The sequence below is a fragment of the Physcomitrium patens genome, chromosome 5 (assembly GCF_059467195.1).
Source record: "Physcomitrium patens ecotype Gransden chromosome 5, ASM5946719v1, whole genome shotgun sequence".
NCBI lineage: Eukaryota > Viridiplantae > Streptophyta > Bryopsida > Funariales > Funariaceae > Physcomitrium > Physcomitrium patens.
This window is the reverse complement of record NC_143414.1, coordinates 18,740,079-18,761,297: the sequence shown is the minus strand read 5'-3', so window position 1 is coordinate 18,761,297 and position 21,219 is coordinate 18,740,079. Positions and strand designations below refer to the sequence as shown.

At 33.3% G+C, this 21,219-nt stretch overlaps 2 long non-coding RNA genes across 2 annotated transcripts; one reads left to right on the top strand and one right to left on the bottom strand.

Annotated features, from left to right (window-relative positions):
• Positions 1-16,716: 16,716 nt before the first annotated feature.
• Positions 16,717-19,104, bottom strand: LOC149989321 (uncharacterized). The gene is made up of 2 exons (XR_016503144.1): positions 18,274-19,104; positions 16,717-17,845 (listed from the first exon to the last, which is right to left on the bottom strand). It is a non-coding gene; the product is annotated as an uncharacterized LOC149989321 (long non-coding RNA).
• Positions 17,747-18,376, top strand: LOC149989322 (uncharacterized). Its single transcript, XR_016503143.1, has 2 exons — positions 17,747-17,873; positions 18,003-18,376. It is a non-coding gene; the product is annotated as an uncharacterized LOC149989322 (long non-coding RNA).
• Positions 19,105-21,219: the final 2,115 nt, after the last annotated feature.

Genomic DNA, 21,219 nt, shown 5'->3' with positions numbered 1-21,219 from the left:
TTGAATGAAAGGCTACTGGATGAAATTTTTTATTTATTTCCATTTGTGATAAAACCGCACTCAGAGCAAAGTCTGATGCATCTATTTCCATAAAGAATGCTTTGGAAAAATCAACACTACACAAGATTGATGCAGAAACAAACGATGTCTTCAAAGATTCAAAAGCAACTTCTGCTTCTTGATTCCATTGGAGTTTGTCTTTACAAGTCAAACGTGTAAGTGGAACTGCAACTCAAGAGAAGTCTTTGATGAAGATCCGATAGTAGTTGGCAAATCCCAAAAAACATCGGACATCTCTTACCGTTTTTTGGATCTTCCAATCTATAATAGTTTGAACTTTCTAAGGATCCATCATAAGTCCATCATTTGAAATGATGTAACCTAAGAAATCGACTTGAGTAGTGTGGAATACACACTTTTCTATCTTGGCATAGAGTCCTGCATCTCTTAATTTTTATAACACACGACGAACATGAAGTTCATGTTCTTTTGGATTCTTAGAATAGATCAAGATGTCATGTAGATAACGGACTACAAAATCGTCCAAAAACTCTCGAAAAATATCATTCATTAGATGTTGAAAAGCTGCTGGTGCATTTGTAAGTCCAAAAGGCATGATGTTGTATTCAAAATGTCCATACCTAGTTCAAAACGTAGTCTTCCATTCATCTCTTTCTTTGATGCATACTAGATTGTATGCTCCGCAAAGATCTATTTTTTTTATAGATCTTAGCTTGATTCAGCTGATCAAGAAGTCCAGATATTAAAAGTAGTGGATACCTCTTCTTCATGGTAATCTTGTTGAGTCCTCGATAATCAACACACATCTGCAATGATCCATCTTTTTTCTTCACAAATAGAATTGGAGCTCCTGCCAGAGATTTAGAGTGGCGTATGAAATTCTTGGCTAGATTTTCTTCAATATACTCCTTGAATTCAGCCAACTCATTTTGTGATAAACTGTAGATTGGTCCGAATGGCGGTTGTGCTCCTTCTTGAAGGTCAATTGAGCAATCATAGGGACGATGTTTCGGGAGTGTATCCGCATTTTTTTTTTCAAATACATCTTGAAATTCTTGATATTGGCTTGGAATGCCACTTGAAGTCTTTTCACCAGTAGAAACGGGTGTAGCATAAATAATATATGGTGATTCTTTCATAGCAGCATGCAAGAAAGTTTTTGCACCTATAAGTACGGGTTTAATTGAACTGGACTTATGACTCTCTACTTGATTAACTACACTGTTAGTTATACTTTTAGAGAAAGTAAGAGTTCGGAAAATCCAATCTATTTGAGGGTTGTATTTTTTTAACCACGATAAACCTAAAATGACTGGATTAGAGGGAGATCTAATGATATTAAATACTACAAAACTATTATGACCATTGATTATTACTTCTATAGCAAGGATATTATGAGTAATATCTTCGAATGACAATGGACGACCATCTATGACTTCTACATGAACAGGTTTAGTTTTCTTTACTAAAGATATGTTATGTCTTTTAGTAAATTTTTCATCTAAAAAATACGCTGAGGCTCCTGAATCTAACCTGACAGAGACTTTGTAATGTTTAGGTCCTAAAATATTATTTAATGTAAAACAAGGAGAGGGCTCTGAGGAGAGAATAGGACCTTTACTAGATGTTGTGTAAGGTTGCAGCCGCACGATCCCTATTATAGCTGGACAAACTCGTTTTCCAACATATTGTCTTCTTTCACAGCCATACTCCTCATTTTGTGATTGCGTCATTTCTTTGGACAATATTGAGTAGTGTGCTTTGGTTCTCCACAATATAAATATAATCCTTCTTGACGATGACGAGTCTTTTCTAGCTCAATAAGAGGTTTGAAACATACTGCATCAATTTGCATATCCTCTACTTCCGAATGTATGTGTTGAAGAGGTGTTGGTCTTGCCATTGAATTATAGTAACGCTGAGGTCCGCTTGTACGGTTCTCAGATTGGAATTCAAAAAGGTGATTGTCGCACTTTACAGCAAAGTCAATTGCTTGACTCAATGTTTAAGGATCAGGTAAGTTGAGCATTAATTTTTTTACCTCATATTGTAATCCATAGAGAAATTGGCTAATAAGTGCAGCATCATCCCACTTGATATCAGTTAAAAGTTGTCGAAGTTGTGAAGCATATAACGTTACTGATCGATTACCTTGTTGTAAAATATGGATCTTATTGGTTGCAACACGATTTGCATCATGTTCTCCATACATGGATCAAAACTCTGCCAGAAAAGCCTCTAGATTATCCAATTTTGGATCTCGTTGTTCAAGAAAAGATAAAAACCACGATAGTGCTGAACTTGAAAGAAGCATACCAATGAATCTAACTTGTGATCCTAGAGTTGGATAGCTTTGGGGTTGAAGTTCAATCACAAGTTGCACTTGATTGATAAATCCTCGAAACTTGGATCTGGTGCCATCAAACTTCTTGAGTAGGGTAATTCTTGATTCTCTAACATTTGAAGGGCGTTCCACCATAGGAGAAAAGACATGGTTTGGTATAGATATTGAAGCAGCTCTATATCTTCACTTCCTGCCAATCTTGTTGCTCCTTGTAGTGGTAAATTGAGTTGATGCATCGCAAGCATTAACTCCCTCAATTGCTCTTGCATTTGTGCCATTGTACTCTTCATTTCAAGAAGTTCTGCCATGATAACACTTTAAAGAGAGAAGATGTCTTATATCGCTCAAGACAAAAAGAAGAGAGGACTTGAGAACAAAGAAAATACTAATGACAATATCAGTTTAGAAAAGGGTAATCCGCAACTTCTAATATGCTTATATCTTATCAAAAAAAAAGGGTAATCTACTTTTAATCAAGATTAGACAAAGCTCTGATATTGTAGGTGTACTCTTGTCAATCTTTCAAGGACAAGCACTCGATGAAAAAACAATTCAGACAAGTGAGCCTTCAGTCAAAGAGAAGTAACAAAATATATATGAAAAAGTATATATATTGAAAGAGAAACTGGAATGGCTATTACCAAAAGACAAGAAAACTAAAGACCCTTGAAATCAAACTAGAAGCAAGAAAGGAATTGACAAGAGTGAAGAAGCCTTCACTCTTCTCTCAATATATACTATCTAACTAGGGCTAGGTGGCACCATTCTATAGCACCTCCAATATGTGTTGACTTTATAGGACACATGCCTTTACTTACAAGGCAAGTTTTTCTATGTGTGGGCCACATACTTAGCTTGATCTTCAAGCTAACAACATGTGTGGCACATGGCCAACTTGTTGACCACGTTTCTAATCCAAAAAATCAATTAAAGACACCTATGAAGTCAAAGCAGCATCTATGAAGCTTCTAAAAAGCTTACATATTAAATACTATAGAATTAACTTACTTTTAGCTACTTTTACTTACTTCTACCTATTTGTATATGTAATTACTAGCTTACATGATTATGTCCGTGACAGTAAGTGATATTTCAAACTAAGCAAACTGACTAGATGTCATGACAAATGGCTTGCTTAAAGACGACATTGTTGATGTAGTAGAATCAACAAATCCTATTCTCATAGATTAAATTATTAAGAAGGCTCAATAAATAAAATATTCTTATTAACTTGCCTAAAAAATTTAATATGTTTGGGACAATTGTTCAAAATAAAAGACATGTTTTGTAACTAGATGAACTCAATGGTCTATTACTTGTAGAAAGAATGACTCTAAAAGAAATAGTTGATTAAAAAAAAGATGACAAAAAAGCATGTGTGGTGTACTTTAGAATATCTTAAAAAACAACCAAGGAAGAAGTAGATTTACAAGAAAAAGTTACAACAACTTAAATGGATATTAAGGCTATTCACTTTGCACACTCTTTACTATGAGCAAAATCATCAATCATTTTTGTTTGGAGAAAGAACATACCACATGCAATTGTAATGTACTAAAACCTATATACTTTGCAATGGCACTTGATCACATATCAATAAGATTAAGTAGCATTCTTGAAGCTCATTTTTCAAAAATATTTTAGAAATTCAACACTCAACTATATTACTGTGTAGTAACACAATTATATGGTGGAAGATAAAAATATGGGTTTTATTATTCAAGAGCCTAGTAGAAAGATATAGTAGCAAAACATGGAGTAGTGATAGGAATGTAATAAAAACTTTTAGTGTTAATGTTGCCTTTTTATAAAAATAAAACTACTTCTACTTACTTTGTAAGGCCACAAATAAAATAAAAATGAAAAAAATAGATTAAAAAAATGAATCATATAGACATCTTTAAGAAGAAACTAAGAATATATTTTAAGCAAAACTTGCCTCAAAGTACCAAGAATTGATACTCAAATAAGATTTGATGTGAACCAAGGTTGAAATCAGACCCTGAGGCACAACACCATCCACCTGTAGTAATTCTAAGGTTCTTTTATTGCTCATAGAAAACCATTAGGAAGAAGACTTGAATAAAAAATTTTGGGCATTAGTTTGAAGTGATTTGAAGGCACATTGAAATTTTGAAGGCTTTTCCAAGTGAAAGATGTATTCAATGGATTTGGAATTTGAGGACCAAAAAGAAGATTATAAATTCAAGGATTGTATGAATATTGTAGCAAATGTATGGATGAAATTTTGTGAATTTGTCACTATATTTTTTTTAAATATATTTTATGAATTTAATATCAATCAATCAATTACATCAAAAGATATGAGAGTTTTATTGAATTAGAGTCTTAAATAATTGAAATTTAGAAACAATGAGAATTTTTGCAATCCTATAATATCCACTAATTTGATTGAAGAAAAATTTGATGATTGAAATTTTGACTTAATTATTTACACATCAATCAGTTTATAGAGCAATTTAATAGTTCAACAAAGAGAAATTGCTACTAAAAGAATAATATTCTAGTAAGAAAAGAAGAACAATCGACATCCAAGAGTTTTAGGAGCTTTTTCTTTGAATTGGTGAATTCGATTTTCTTCAAACTATATGTGCTTGTTATTTTCTTGTGGATTGAAATGTGAGAGAAATTTTAGTTGAAATCAACGGTTCGAATAATAGTTATTGAGATTTTAAAATGACTATTTGAATTAATTAGGATTTATTTAGTATTTTCTTGGATTTATTTAGGATTTGTTTAAGATTTAATTAGGACTTATTAGGATTTAAATAAGATTTTGATTAAGATTTTGGTTAGGATTTAATTAAAATTTGGTTAAGATTTCATTAGAAAGTTTTTAAAGATTTATTTAGGATTTTATTAGGAATTGATTAGGATTAATTAGGATTTGATTAAGATTTATTAGGGATTTTTTTGAAGCAAAATGTAAGTTTGATTAGAATTTATCTAAAATTTACTTAGGATTTTTTTAAGGTTCTTTTTTATTTCTTTAAATATTTTATTTTATTATTTTATTTAAATTTTTTATTTACTTAAAAAAATAAAAATAGATAAAAAAATTATGGCTTCTTAATGTTTCTTTTGTAATTTATTTTAAACTTCATTTGGATTAGTTAAAGTTTGATTAGGTTTACTAAGATTTAATTAGAACTTATTGAAGCTTCTATTAGACTTATTAAGATCTTATTGTTGTATTTTTTTTATTCACTTTCCAAAGTTAGGTACTTGATATATTTTCAAGCTGAAATTCATGTTATACAATAATACTCACCTTAAAAAATAAAGCTCTTGACTCAGCTTTGGTTGTGTTTGTAGCCAAAGCAGGTAGAGTAGATTAAATCATAGATTCAGATACAAGCTACCACTATGTTGAGCACCTTAGCAATCATTTTCACATGGTTAGATTAGATGATGTTTTTGTGATGTAATACCACTACATATTGAAACTATAATTAAAATTAAATTTTTATTTAATATCTTATTATGTTGATTTGATAATAATTTGAGGTATCTAAATATGGCTTTTATATAAGGCTCTTAGGTTATTTTCTTGTCTTAGTAGTTAGTAGGTTGATGGTTGGTTAGTATTTTTAATGTCTTAGGTGTATAAATATTTTTACCATCTTAAAAAAACTTTAAATTGATAAACTTAGATTAGAAGATGTAAATATTTAGTATGATTGATACTAGGATTAAGTTTAGGGCAAGATTGGGCTAAAAAGAATCTTAAGATATGTTAGATTGATATGCGGGGGTCAACAATTTGTAAGACAAAATCGAAATGAGATCTCTAGCCATAAAAATGACTAACTCAGGTAAAATTGGGAGGCATTCAAAGTTTGGAGATTAAGAATCGAGAGCTAGGTTGGAGCTTTTCTGGAGTTGTAAGGCTGGTTTTGGTAGGATTTGTTTGGACTTTGTAATTTTTGTTGGAATTCAGGGTTTACATTTGCAACTTGGGATTTATTCAATGAAATTAGGGCTAGTACTCTCACCTAGTTCATTAAATTGGTGTCTCATCTACAGTTCAGATTTTGAGAGTACTTGGTTCAATAGATGTTCTAAGTGTATGTAAAATTTTGTGATAAGCTAATAGTGCAATTGGAAGATATCTAGGTTTTGATACAAGAACATATTGGAAGTTGGCAGTTTGGGGTTGGATAGGATTTCTATGATATGTAGAGATCTACCAATCAGATCAAGGTGGAATTTGGCATATTAAATTGGATATTGCTACAAAAGTTATACTTTATTTGATATTATTCTTTATAATGATGATCTATACTAAAAAGCTACATGAAAGATCTTATTAATAAAAGAAGATTTTTATAGTTTTCTTTTGCCATTCAAAAACACTACAATATTGATGTTTATTTTAACATATTTTAAATTTAAGATTTTCTTTTCTTTTCTTTTTTTTTTTTTAAATCTCACCAAGGTACATGCCAATAAATAGTAACTATAATAGATAATTTTTAGTTGATACAAGCAAAAAAAAATTTAAGAACTATTAAATATAAGTTGACCAAGTATTAAAAAAATTATTTTTTTTGTCTCCAAATCCAAATTATTATTTTTTTTTAGTCAACATCTTAAATTATTCTTATGAAAACTTGTATTAAATTAAATATATATATATATATATATATATATATATTAGTAATTTAATAAAGATATTTTAGACTATTTATCAAATCAATTAGTCATTGTTGCAAACTTGTATTAAAAAAATAAATTAAAAATAAGAATAAAAAAAACTTTTCAAGTAATTTTTCATAAAAAAATTCTTTAAATTAAAATTAATCTAATATTAGCACATTAAATGAATCATTATTTAATATAATAGAATAATAAATTTGAAATTCTTTAATATAATTAAGTTAAAATAATTATTATAATACTTTTAATTTAAAGCCAAAAAAACAATGTATCAAACGATTTAATTGATGGCTTGCAATTTTTTTATATATTACAACTACATCAATGTCTTATAAGTGTGTATTTTAATGAGTAAGATCATTAAGTTCATTATTATTTTTTATTAATCTTTTTTATTAAGAATATGATTTAAGCATATTTTTATTTATAATTTATTTTTAGTTTATTTTAAACTAAAACAACTTTTATTATTATTCAATATTAAAATTCTTTTAATATTTATTTAATATTTTATTTTTTTATTTTTTTATTTATATACTAATTTTAAAAATATATTTTTATATATAACTAGATATTAAAGTGATTTTATTATTTAAATTTATTTAAAATTATAACTTATTGGGCATCTTTTATAGATATGTGTCAATAAAATAACTATCATCATATTTATTTGCTAATGATCTTAACTTGTAAATACTAATAATAAGCGTTTAAGGTTTTTATGTAATTTCATATTAATTATTTTTAAATTAAAATAAATTTAAAATATATATTGATATTTATATATGGTATTTTTTAATTTATTATTGCTAAAAAGACATTTATTGTACTAAAAGTTTAAAAATTTGCTAAGTTTTATTTTAATCAATCAGCCAACATTATTGTTAGCTTTTGATAAATATTTTTCCATAAAATAATAGAACTTAATCATATTTTAAAAGCATATTTCACTCTCTCTTAATATTCTTCAAAATTAAGACTATGTTTTAGCAAATGAATTCTATGTGGATTGTTTAGTACTAATTCCAAAAAGAATGGATGATTAAAATAAGTATACAAAAGACCATGTTAATATGCTTACAAATGTCATATTAATATTGTTAATATAATAATCAATATATCAAATTTCAAATAAAACATGCCTCAACTACATTAAATTTGAACTAGTGTAGGGACAAATTTTATGTTAAAGTATCACGTGTAACTATTATAAGAAATCTTGCAAGTGGCTTCAATATGCCATTTCTATCAGTATTGTTATTTTACTCTTTGAATCAATTAGCATGATTTGTAATTGCTATTGAAGAATGTACCCAATTCTTGTCTTCATTATATACTACTATTTATTCTTTGGTAGTGTTCATTCCTAAACTTTGACTCAAGAGGTCAAGCTCTAGCATCAGATCTTCTCTCCTTAATTGTACTTTTATATTTTCAGTGTGATCTATCCAAATGCACTATTTTCATTGAACGCTAACACTTTCTCTGCTCACCAAGCCCATACGGTGATGAAAATATGTACATTGATCTGATTCTAAAAGCAATTCAAATTTGGTTTTTAAACCTGTACCAAACTGGTTCCAATCTAGTTTCAAACTATATACAAACTGATTGAAATATTTTACCAACATGTTTGGAAGTGATCAAACAAAATACGAACCAAATTAATCAACTTGAAACCAATTTCCAATCCTACTTCAATAGATTCATCTCCTCACAACATAGTAGAAGCCAAATGCAAACTAAGCAAAAAGAACTTACCACCAAATATTGTGGTTCCATAATTCCGAGGTTTGTGGCAAACTGCCTGTCGAATATTTTACATCGAAGCATGCCGAGATCTATACGAATACTCAAAAATCTGATGGATCTTTTCTGGTGTATGAAACATTAAGCATGAGTCAATTTTGCAGTGATGTGTTTTGAAGTGGTGTTCCAGCATCACTTCTGGCAAGCTTTCAGATCGCTGTAAGCTTCATCCGAAGCTTTGGAACGGTGATCTTCAACGAGTTGTTGCCACCACTTAAGCCGGCTGAGATCTGCTTCCCCCTCGTGTCTCTGGTAGCTTCCAACTTCGTAGGAAGATCGATGCTCTTCTGCTCGCACAAACGGGGGTTTAGCGGCAGTTTAGAGCTTCTCGTGATGTGCTTCTTGCTTGTTACACACTGATGTGCAACTGATGCTAAGAGTTAGTTTCTTAGCCTTCAGTGTTGTGATTTATGAAACGACGTCGAATTGAACTTCCATAATGGGAACGATGCATCGTTCGAAACTTCACCGCAACACGGAGAAGATGTGCTTGCATGGACTTCGGCCGCGGTTCAGTCACACACTGAATCCGTTTTAGCAGGTGATTCAGGTCTCATGCTCACATTCCGAGAGGGGTACATCACTGCAGTATCTGATACTTCTCTGCTCTACGAAACATCGACTCATGAGTCAACCCCTCATGTTCCAGGTGGATAGTGCAGTGGGTCCTTGTTGTGACGTGGAAAAGCGTCGACATGAACATGTAGTGTGGAAACGTGAATCCATCTTCTGAATAATGTTTGGTTCGTATCTTGTGAGCTGGGTTCGGAGCTTCAGTATTGACTAGAACAGAGTGATCAATAGTCACCACGACGATCACAGAACTGGAACAACGTTGAAGGGTTTTTGCGTAACTACGAATGCAGATTGACAGATCTTCATCTGTTGAAGACGAAGTTGCAACTCCATAAATCATCTTCTCCCCAATTGCCAAAATTCTCAGATAGAGTGCTCACAACCACATGTCAACGAATATGTGAGTCATTGTCGCCGCGAGCGCAAACGCAGATGTAGTGAATTTGAAAGATTAAGTCATTGTCGCAACCACCGGGGGCCTCCCCATCGTCCACGGCAATCTGCAAACAGCAAATATTCCTGATTCGCTGAATCCCATAGAAAGAGACCCACCAACTCACCCAAAAATATCAAAAGCCTCTGACGACCATGATCCATTTGGGAGAGTGGAGCTTTGGAGGAAGCAGTGGCCTAGTCGCAACGCACCGAGGCAGATTGAATGACATCGGACCAGATAGGGACGACCACCATGTTGGGCTAGATAATTACGAACAAGAATTCTTCACCAGGAGTATGCGAGGACGACGAATTGCTGGCATTTCCTCTACAGATCGCCATGGAACTCCGTGCGCATCGTCATCATCCTCAAGTTCTGGGGCGGATTCTCAGATGCAGAAGTGCAGCACAACATCATCCTAGTTCAGATGTGCACCGTTAGCCTAGTGGACTGAACGAAGGAGTGGCGACAGGACGATTTCCATGGGTACGATCAAGGTAAAGGGGATGGGGCGGCTAGACACTGCTGCACATGCATCGTCTAGGAGGTGGGTTCATGCCGTGAACCTCGAGCTGATGTTTGCTTGACTCAGTAGCGGCAATTCAAGCTTCGAATTGGGCCACGTCGGGTGCGCATGATGTGAGAGAATCGTTGGAACTCGGACATGCACATGTCTCAGCGGAATTGTGCCCGAATCCGAACAATTCCCTCTGCTTCTGGTGCATATCAGGCTTTATCTTCTTGAGGTGGGAGCATACCCAACGGCTCCTGGCAGGGAACAACGGAAATGGTCCTGGCTTGGCAGATTTGAGCCCAGATTCACGTGAACGATTCTCTCACACACGCGGTTTCGGATTGCTTCTGGTTTCGACCGAAATGTAGCCCGCGACGATTTCCTGCAACATGGTCTTCCTTGTCACTGTCGTCTTCGTGCGACCATCCTTTTCTTCCTCACACCAAATGGAAAATGTAGATTGAGGCCCATTGGCTTTTCCCACCAGCCCAGTTCCAGGAACGAAAATCAGGAGTTGGAAACTGGGCAGCATGTCTCAAGAAAACAGTCTTCATGGCCGCGGGCCTCTGCAGAACATGGCTCCTCTTGTTGAAGTGGTGTGAACCTCTGCGGCGCAGATTAATACGATACACGTGAGGTTGCATCGTCAGCCACCTTCCCTCTCAGTGCACTCGCACGAAGAATCCATTCCCCAGAAGTTTGACTGTGTTTTCATTTCCCATGATTTTTGTTTTAATTCCTAATCTAGCTCTCCATCTGTGCAACATCAGCTCTGAATCACCAGCTTCTCCCAATCGATCATCACGAAGACTGTCGCAAGCACTAAATGTGAGTTCATTTATTCTATCAAAAACGCACTTCGGCGGCTCAGCAGAATCGATGTTCAGTGTTGCAAGTTCTAGGGGGACCAGGGACATGGGGATGAGAATGCACAGCCAGTGATGACTTGCGAGCAAAGCTTGTTGCAGTGGAGACGATGCAGCTCATGTTGCATTTACTTTGCTTATTGTATCGCCTTTGGTCTGATCACCGCTACACAATTATCATCATGTGAGAGACAATATCTCAGAGTTGTTGCTGTATAATCTTACTGCATCTTCGGTGAATTTAGCTTTTAGTTCTCATTTTGTTTTACCAATATTGAAACGTAGATTGTTTCAAACAGCCACATGATTGCAGAGGCTAGAAACCTCTAGGAAGACATGGAATTCACTTGGTTGATCTGCTTGACAAATGCATTCACTTGCCATTTGTTGTTGTTTATAACTGGCTTATTAGTACCACTTCAATATAGTTTAATTATTTATTAGTTTAAAATCAATTTCATTTGCAAAGAGATTGGATAAAAATATATAAATAAATAAATAAATAAAGTAGAGTAAAAGTGCTCTTTATTGTTTTGCAACTCCTTTTAAAAAATACAAGCCAATAAGATTTCAGGTTGACATTTGAGGTTTTCTGCATCATACAAATTTTAGAAATTTTAAGCAAATACAAGCTTTTTGATTATATTAACAAAAATTACATTAAAATAGCGTTTTATTTAAAGGTGTTGATAATTAGTTAGGAGTCACTAAAGTTGGTGAACACTAGTGATTGTAAAACAATTTTGCAAAGAAAGAAAAAGATTAATTTAACATATCACTTTTTAACATTCTAAAATAATTCATTCTGGTATATATAATAAATTTATGTCAATAGATCTATTCCTTAAATTTTAAAAAATCTTTGTATTACTTAAACTATAGATTTTAGAAATTTAAAAGATGCACTGAACACATTGTATGTCCTAAGTACATTTTATGCTTTTAGTATTGAATATATATATATATATATATATATATAAGCATAGTATTAAATTTTTATTTAGGTGTGTAATGCTGTGCAAGTAAAAACAGTAATAAATTTTTAATTTTTTTGCAAGGGCCTTTTAATTGTAACTAAAAATAATAACATAGCTAAATAAAGAGCTAAAATCTATCTTATTCTTAGTTAGAAAATTTTAGACATATATTAAAGTATACGATAAAAAGAATTAATAGAATTAAAATTTTAATATTTTTATTTTGAGTTTGATTATGTTATTTTAAGTATTTTTGAGAAATATTTTTTATCCAAATTTCTTGAATTATTCTCAATACAAGCTAATTTAAAGAAATAAAAAATATATATCCAAATCAAAAAGTAGATTTAATATAGAGATTATTTTGAATTAACTAGGATATTTCTACAAATTTTAATTTAATTCAATACTTGTGTTTGAAATAGTACTATTTTTATTTTAAAAAACCTTGCTATTAACTTTATAAAGTATAAAATCTTATTATTAAAGTTTATCAGCTAGATTGATTGTAGATGAAACTAATAACTATATCAAGATTTTTTGGGTTTTATGTATTCTGCCTTGATTAATAAATCAGATAAATTAATGTTTCTTAGCAAAAATAAAATAAAAACATATTTCTTTTTTTTACTTACAATATTAGCTTTTTTCAATTTTTTTGATATAATCTTTGTAATTTTTTTCTATTGCAATCAATATGAAAATAATAATGATCACAAAACTGATAATAATAATAATAATTTAATATGTGGCTAATATATCCCTATATTTTTTAATTTTTTTTAACTGTAATAATCAACTGTCTCAGTGATTTTTTTACATGTCTGATTTAAAATAAAGTTATAATCCTTTATTGGATGTGCTACCTTGATGCAATGGTAAAATATTGAAGGTTACTTTACCAAACAAACAAAGATATGTCAAGATGCTAATAACAACACAACATTAAAAGTAATGAATTAAAGAAAGAAAAAGAAATAAATCAATGTGATAGGGTATTATATTGCCTGGTTTTGAACATAGTAACAAAAAATTAAGATGGAAATTTTATCTGTTGCACAAAATAGATTAAAAATTCTTTGTAGATACTATTTATTTGAAGTTAAAATTTTCCTGTGCAAGAAAAATAATATTAAAACGGAAAAAATTACATATATATATATATATATATATATATATATATCTCTTGTCTTGTGTGTCATTTTAAAAAAAAATTATAAAAACGAGTCACCCACTCAACCTACCATAACTCTACTTTGAATTCATATATTTTAAAAATATATAAAACACTATGATTCTTTACGTATTTTATTTAATGTAATTTCTACAAATCAATCTGACATTAACCAAATTGTAAGACACAAGGATTTTGTATAGATTTCCTTGATTTTTAATAAATACTGATTATTTTTCTTTTCTTTTCTTTTCTTTTTTCCTTTTTCTCATGCAGAATATCGCATGTGAATGTAATTGTTATGAATATTATTTTAAGAATGTGATTTTTAAGAATTAAGAATGTTAAAAATGTAATTATTAAGCTCAGAACATGAAGACTAATAATTCTTAAGCTATTACTACATTGTAATAATTCTTAATAATATGTAATTATTCTTAAGATTTATTATATGATATTAATAATTCTTAAGAATTATTAATAAACTTAATCTTCATGTTCTGATAGCTTAACAAATAAGAATATTATGAATTATTAAGAATTATTGTGAATGTAATTACATTCTTAATAATTACATTCTTAATTCTTAATAATTACATTCTTAATTCTTAATCATTACATTCTTAATTCTTAATCATTACATTCTTAATTCTTAATCATTACATTCTTAATTCTTAATCATTACATTCTTAACAATTATATTCTCATGCAGAATATTGCATGTGAATGTAATTTTTAAGAGTATTATTTTTAACAAGTCCAAGATAAACCTGAATTCAAAGAATAAGTTAAACTTAATCTTCATGTTCTGATAGCTTGATAATTCTAAGATAACAACAATGTAAAGATGTATAATAATTTATACAACACTGTATCAATCTTTGTTATAAGAGTTTTTAGGATCAATTTTGTAAACATATGTTTAGACACATTAAACCATTATTTTAAAAATTTTATAACAGAATCTTATTGTAAGAGAGGATGATCTTAATAGGGTTGTTAGCTCTATATATACATATACACATATTTAATATTAATAAAAAAATATAAAATCAACCTTTTTTTATGCTTCAAATATAAAAATAATAAAAATTAACTAATTATATACACTCTCCACCAAGTTTCTAATACTATTTTTAAAAGAGATATACATAATACCTTTACATTCTTCTACAAAACAAATCGTTAATTTTTAACTAAATTTAGATAAAAGTACTGTTTGATATGTTTTTCTTGTACACTATTTTTACTAATGAAAGTTGTGAATCTCGTTAACATGTTGCGTTTTTTCATAGCTTCTGTAGAAAATCAGAATGTATTTAAACAACAAGTTTCTAGTCTTGCAACATAAAGATGTGCCATTCTGAAACCTTATACATGAAAATAATTCATGTATCTAAGCTTAAGTAGGTTAATTGGTGGGGTCACAAAGTTAAAGTTGTGTGTGGTGAAGCATATGACAAACAACAAAATTGGAGGCATTAGTGGTACACATAACTTTTTGCACATTTGTAACAAGTGTAGAACTAGTGACACATAAAATCACTAACATTTGGGACAGAGGCGTCAATAAAAATTGAGCCAACACTAAATTTGCACACTTTTCAAAGCTTTCAAAATACCACAAGTCCAAATCATTGGTACAGGCTACAACATTGAAATAGAAGAAGTAGAAGAAGAAGAAGAAACATGTTCAAGTGTTGTTTTGGATTAGAAGTGTGACACACAAACCATGACAAAGGAAACAATCCTTCCACTTAGTCTTTCATCCACAATTTGTGTGATTAGTGGCTATTGTTTGGAGAGTGGGGTAGTGATGACCATATGAACCTGATTTTGTTCAATGCAGGATACATGAACCAGACTGGCAACTCCACAATTTGCAGACATGATTTTGTACTACATTTTGTTTTTGTCTTGTAGCAAAATCCACCATCTGAGCTGTCCATATCCCACAAAAAGAAAGGAAAAAATAAAATAAAAAAACGAAAGAAAGAGGTTGATATATGTACAACCTAGAATTTTTGGTTTCTGTGTTGCCTTTCCCAAATTTTTATTATAGTCACATCAAGTTGTTACTGACACTGTTTTGCAATGGTAGAAAAACCACAGATGGACACACAAACCAAAGCAGTTGACTGGCAACGCTGTTTATTTTTTTCATTGTTTTTTCATTTTACATATTTGTTCAGTTTTTTGTTTTGTATGGCATTTCATTGACTGTTGAGAAATTCCAATTTTGTAAGAAAATCGCTTAATTGCTGGTGGACACACATCTCCAGGTTTTCCAGCCCAGAGCTTGGTCCCCCAGTGAGGTAGCAGCTCTAAGAGCCAGAGAAATAATCATTTTAAGTCTTATAAAAAAAACTTTTGGAGCATGTATATAATTTGCGTTTCTTTTATTAGGAAAATCAGAATAAGATAGAGATTTTGGTACTTATTTCTTTATTCAGACAAAATAATGCTTCCTCATGCAACAACAAACGAACAAACAGAAAAAACCCAAATAGCTGTTGCAGAAGCACTCTGATTATTGAACCTACAGTCAAATCATGCAACCACCAATTTGTAAAAATAAGGTGTCAGCATTTAACGAACCCATGAGGGGAAGACTCACTTAAAGACAAACAACAAGTTGGTCCAGAAACCTGTTTTCAATCCACCCTCAACAAAGCTTTCTTTCATCCAACTCTGTATATTTTTATGCTTCTAATTATTTTGTAGAGGACCCACAATTGCATCTCCAGAGAAAACTGTATTATGCCACAAAATCACACTCCTGAAGTGTAAACTTTGTGCTTTTTTCACAGCATGACTGACTTGGCACCAAGATTGGCTCCCCTGAAAAGCAGAAATGTTTTTGAAGTCGCTTGAAGAAGCTCTCCTTGAACTGATTTGAAGTGGCTAACAAGCTAGTTTAAGAAACTTTTATATTAGAACTGAAACTTGCTGTCCTGTCAACCTTACTGTGATGAGTTTCCGTGCAATGTAAATGATTCTAAATTAATTTCAAGAGTAATATTTAGTAGCTCAAAAACCATTCTTAAGACCAGGATACATGAAAAAAAATATAAACACATCTTGAAAATTAACGAACACTAGATTTAAAAATAGAAATAAAATAAAAAAAAAGGGGCTAGATAAACTTCCAAAGAAACGCACGAGGTTCAATCTCTTCTAAGTAGATTGACTTCTTTCTTCCTTTATCAATTCTAAAATTTGTGACTTTGAGAATCTATGAACAATCACTACAGATGCAACTCCTACAATTGCTGCTTCTACCACAATATTTCTAAAACTCTTTAAAGAATTATCCTCATTTTATCCTAAAAAATTGATATTTTTTTATTTCATTTCACATACTTTTATGCACCTAATTTGTAACATTCTTTGATTGCATTACAAATATTGAGTGCATTCAATCAGCAGGATTTTTTTTTTTTTTTTTTTTCTTTTTTAATTACGCTGCACATCTAACTTGTAACATGCGTTGAACATATCATTACATATTGTCTGCACCGTATTTGTAACATTGGGTGGAAAGACAACTGTTGCAAATTCCACAACATGGCCATGTGGGTTTTAGAGAGGAGTGAGTGAATGAGCGAGTGGCTTTCTTATTCTTGTTGTGAGCTTTCGGCACAGCGGTGCTTTTGCAGCTGTTCTTTTATGGTGGAGAAACAACCATTCCTGCTTCTTCTTCTTCTACTTCTTCGGCTCAACCAACACGAAAGGGAGGCTTCCGCACCAGCAGCATGGCCTGTCAATGTAGACTGTGGACTCTGTCTGCAGTGGGATATTTCTCAATGGCAAAAGAAAGAAGGAGCGCTGTCATAGTGGAACAACGGAGTGGCAATCTCTCGTTGCAGTGCACACAAAGATAACAGTCACAGATTGGTTGAAAAAGCTGCAACTGCTGGTTCCAGAAAGGCGTGCGAGGTTTGTGATTCTAAGCAGAAACGAGTGGCGATGGTGGCCACCTCGTCACGAGTTGGATTTTAACTCCAGGTGATGCGAGATGAAGGGAGAAGCATTTTTTTGACTGTTGAGGTGGGGCTTCTAATTCCCTCTGTTTCTTTCTTTCTTACAAGCATCATGCAACCACGGCTTTTTTCTCTCCGCTTCCTCACCACAACAGTGGTCGCATATCTCGGATGAATCATTCGTGTTCGGTGGGCTGATGCATCACGGATTCCGTCTCCGTTTTCAGGCTTCAGTGAGGCTCGGAATGCTCGGCTCCTGTCGCGCGTACATTGAACCCAAAAAATAATGCAAGTATGGTGTCGTATGGCTGTCATCGACAAACCTAGCCATCATCAGAGCCGAGCCTTTCTTCTTCTTCTTCTTCATTTTTTTTTTTTTTTTTTTTTTTTTTGCTTTTCTTTTTGTAATTCTGTTTGGTGAAGGTCTCTGTCTTGACCGAGAAATACCACACGGCTGGTTGTACTCTGCCATCACCAATTGCATGTTAAAAAGGTATACTCTTAAAAAAAAATTACAATGGATGGTCAAAATAATAAATAAATTATATATATTATTTCATGATGTAATGTGTAGCGTTCTGAGGATTGAATCTGGCAGTGTGGTGTGGTCCCTTCACCGCAGAATACAGTGGGGAAGCAATGAGATGGCGTGGGACCGTAAGGACCCATTCACACCCAGTGAAAATTTGGGTGAGACCAGACGACCTCGGTGACGCCCGTGATTATTGTGGGTTTTTGTTACAGTATCGGCTTGCAAAATGGGGCGATGGTGTTTCTAAGGAGAGAATGAATGGCGAACTGTTATGGTTCGATCATAGCCACAGAGACCTTGCAGCCGACAACCCCATTTGTCCAGGGACAGCATTAGGGTTTGCAGACAGTGGGTTCTGTACCGGGAAGGGAAAATAATGTTTGCAAATTAAGAAGGGCCTGTTCACCCGCTCTTTTTCCCCTTCAAATAATGCAAATGAGCGCTTTCTGGAGATCTTTCACCCATCTTGACTGCTTTTTCTCCAGAACCAAACCACTGCATACCCAATTTTCCAAACTGGTGATTGATCCTCGTGTGCGGAATCTACATTGTCCGTTATGAAGGTAAGAGGCTGTTATGGAGCGTGGCCTAGTCTCGGCGGCAACCTGGACTGGACTTGTGTACGATTCTCTGCGTAGATAAAGTGGTAAGAATGAGTTTGTGCGTGAGTAAAGAGGTCCTCGTTAACCAAGCGCTGATGACGAGAGGCTCACTTGGTGAAGCAGAAGTAGTGCTGCAGCACTGACGATGATGACAGGTGAAATATTCACGATGAGGGTAACACCCAGAGCGGTTCGGAGGATAGGAGGAGAGGACCCCGTCCCGTCCAGATGGGGAGACGAGAGATGGCGACGGTAGCCTCCCCGGACCATGATTCTGCAAAGGTGGGAAGAGGAGCTTTCACGCGCTTTGTCGCCATTATCATGGCACACAGCACTAATCGTGCGCCGCGTCTCCCCCACCTCCCGGTCTCCTGTTTTAGCCCAAAGTTCTGGCAAATTCCTCCCCAACTCCAGGTTCCCATGTGGCTGCCGACCCCATCTCCTTTTTGATTGCCCATTAATCTTGTTATTATTCACTAAATCAATCCAGATTATCACAAACCCCTGCTTAGCCTATCGAGAGCGGCAGAAGTTACTTATAACATCGCTGCTTGACACATCGGGAGGCAATTTTTTTTGACTTTGTATATGGTGCGTCCTGAGCCTACACATATAAAAAGTTTCTCAGTGAGCTCCGGACCCCACATCCCATTTCCATCTGAATCTAGACTTCGAAGTAAAGCGCCAAGACTAGCGATACTTCGCATGCAGCACGCAGAAGTCGACGGAATAACCTTTTCGAGGAATTCAGGGGAGTGGGGACATCCAGAGCAGGGCATTATTCAACTCAAGTCTGTGCATCATGCGCTTCCAGCACAGCACACTGTTCGTTCACGACAAGTGGCACCGCTCGCATCTGAAGCAACTCGAAAAAAAAAAAAAAAAAAAAAAAAACAAGTCGAGATCCGCATGGATAAAAAAATACTCTTCTCCATTACGCCCACTCGAATAATCACTAACTGAGCTGAGTAAAGCAAGAGCTTCTAAACACAGCACATTACGCTACCATTATTGGTGACACCGGCACTGTAGCCAGGTACATTGCAGTAGTTTGCACGATATGACATAATCTCCGGAGATTTAGGGTATATGCTGAAAAATCTGTCACCGTTAAAATAAAAAGAAAAACCCAGTTGTAACATCGTACAAGTAAAAAAGGCGGAGTGCTGGCACACCCTGGCATTGGCAAGCGGAGTGCCGTTTCCATGAAGTGAGGGTCAGAAAAACAGTGACGTGTGAGCGCTGCCTGGCTTTGAGAGGAAGCTCGCATCCCAACGACGAGCAGCCCTAGATTAGCAGCAGAGTCGGTCCCAGTCCCATTCCCCCGTTGTTGACTCTTCCTGTGGATGGAAATGGGCAACAAGCCTGGCCTCATGCCATTCGAATTGCTGTAAACCCCCCCTCCTCATGCCATTCATTCTTTTTTTAGCACTGTGTTGTAAGAATTTACATGACAACTTTCCCAATGACGACAAAATGTTGGAACAATGTCGCAGACAAGCATCTGCTTCTGTAATTCCTTCACTTCATGTTGCACTGATTAGTTTAGTTTTTAGTTTCTTTTCTCCTTTGAAAGGCAACCACTACATAGCAAGCTACTCTTCTTTCTGCTGGCTTAACAACCAGTTATGGAAGGGCAAAAATAGTTCTGCCTATTTTATGTACTCTCATACCCCTTCTTATATATGCATATTTATAAGTATTCATGGTATGTGTATACATGTACTGGAATGCAGGGTCCTTGCTTTTTCTCAAGGAGTAAGGTGTTAAAACAAGTCATTTAGATATAATAAAGAAAATATCAGACTGCCAAGATGAATGGACATGCAGATGAATATAAGAAAGTTTGAATGAATGAGCACAAACTCAAATAGATACCTCTCACTTCAACAAACAAAAACAAAAGATCTGTTCACACTAGTAGCAAAATGTGGCAAGTCACATAGATTCAAGTTTATTACACATAAAAAGTTGCATACACAGGGGCACGTAGAGCTTGGGAGAGCATGACATTTCATTTGGTCAAATTCTTAGTTATTTTAATTTACATTTCTCATCTTCTCACATGCAACAATGTGATTTGACATCATAAACTTGTTCTACTTTTCTACAAGCATTGTCTACTTGCACCAATTCTTGTACTTTGCAACCATGTGTAAGATATCTTTCTTAGTGATCTTTGGTTAGATTGAACCGATGCATTGTTGCATGTCTACATTTGTTCATTTTCTATTATTCTAGAACTATCTCCAGCACTAATTTTTTTTGTTGAAGGCACATTTTACGCAATTTTGTTCTGATATATATATATATATATATAAACAAGAATGTTAAATAGACCCAAGTTTTTACCAATTTAATCCACCCATCCCACTATCATGAAAAACAAAAATGGCCTCTAGATTCATTTCTCCACTATTGGATTTGCAACCAATAAAAACCAACCACATTCATCATGATTATCATATTCTTCATCAAGTGTGGGTCTATTTAACATTCCCCTATATCTATCTATCTATATATATATATATATGTGTGTATATAAAATACATTGCATCTTCTCACATACAAATCCTAAATCTTGAAATGTTTCACAAACAAATTAATCTAAAAAAACATTAAAATAAATTAAATGACCACACATAAAAAAAAAAAATTAAATAATATGTATCAATTTATTGGTCTATCCATCCAATATAGAGTTT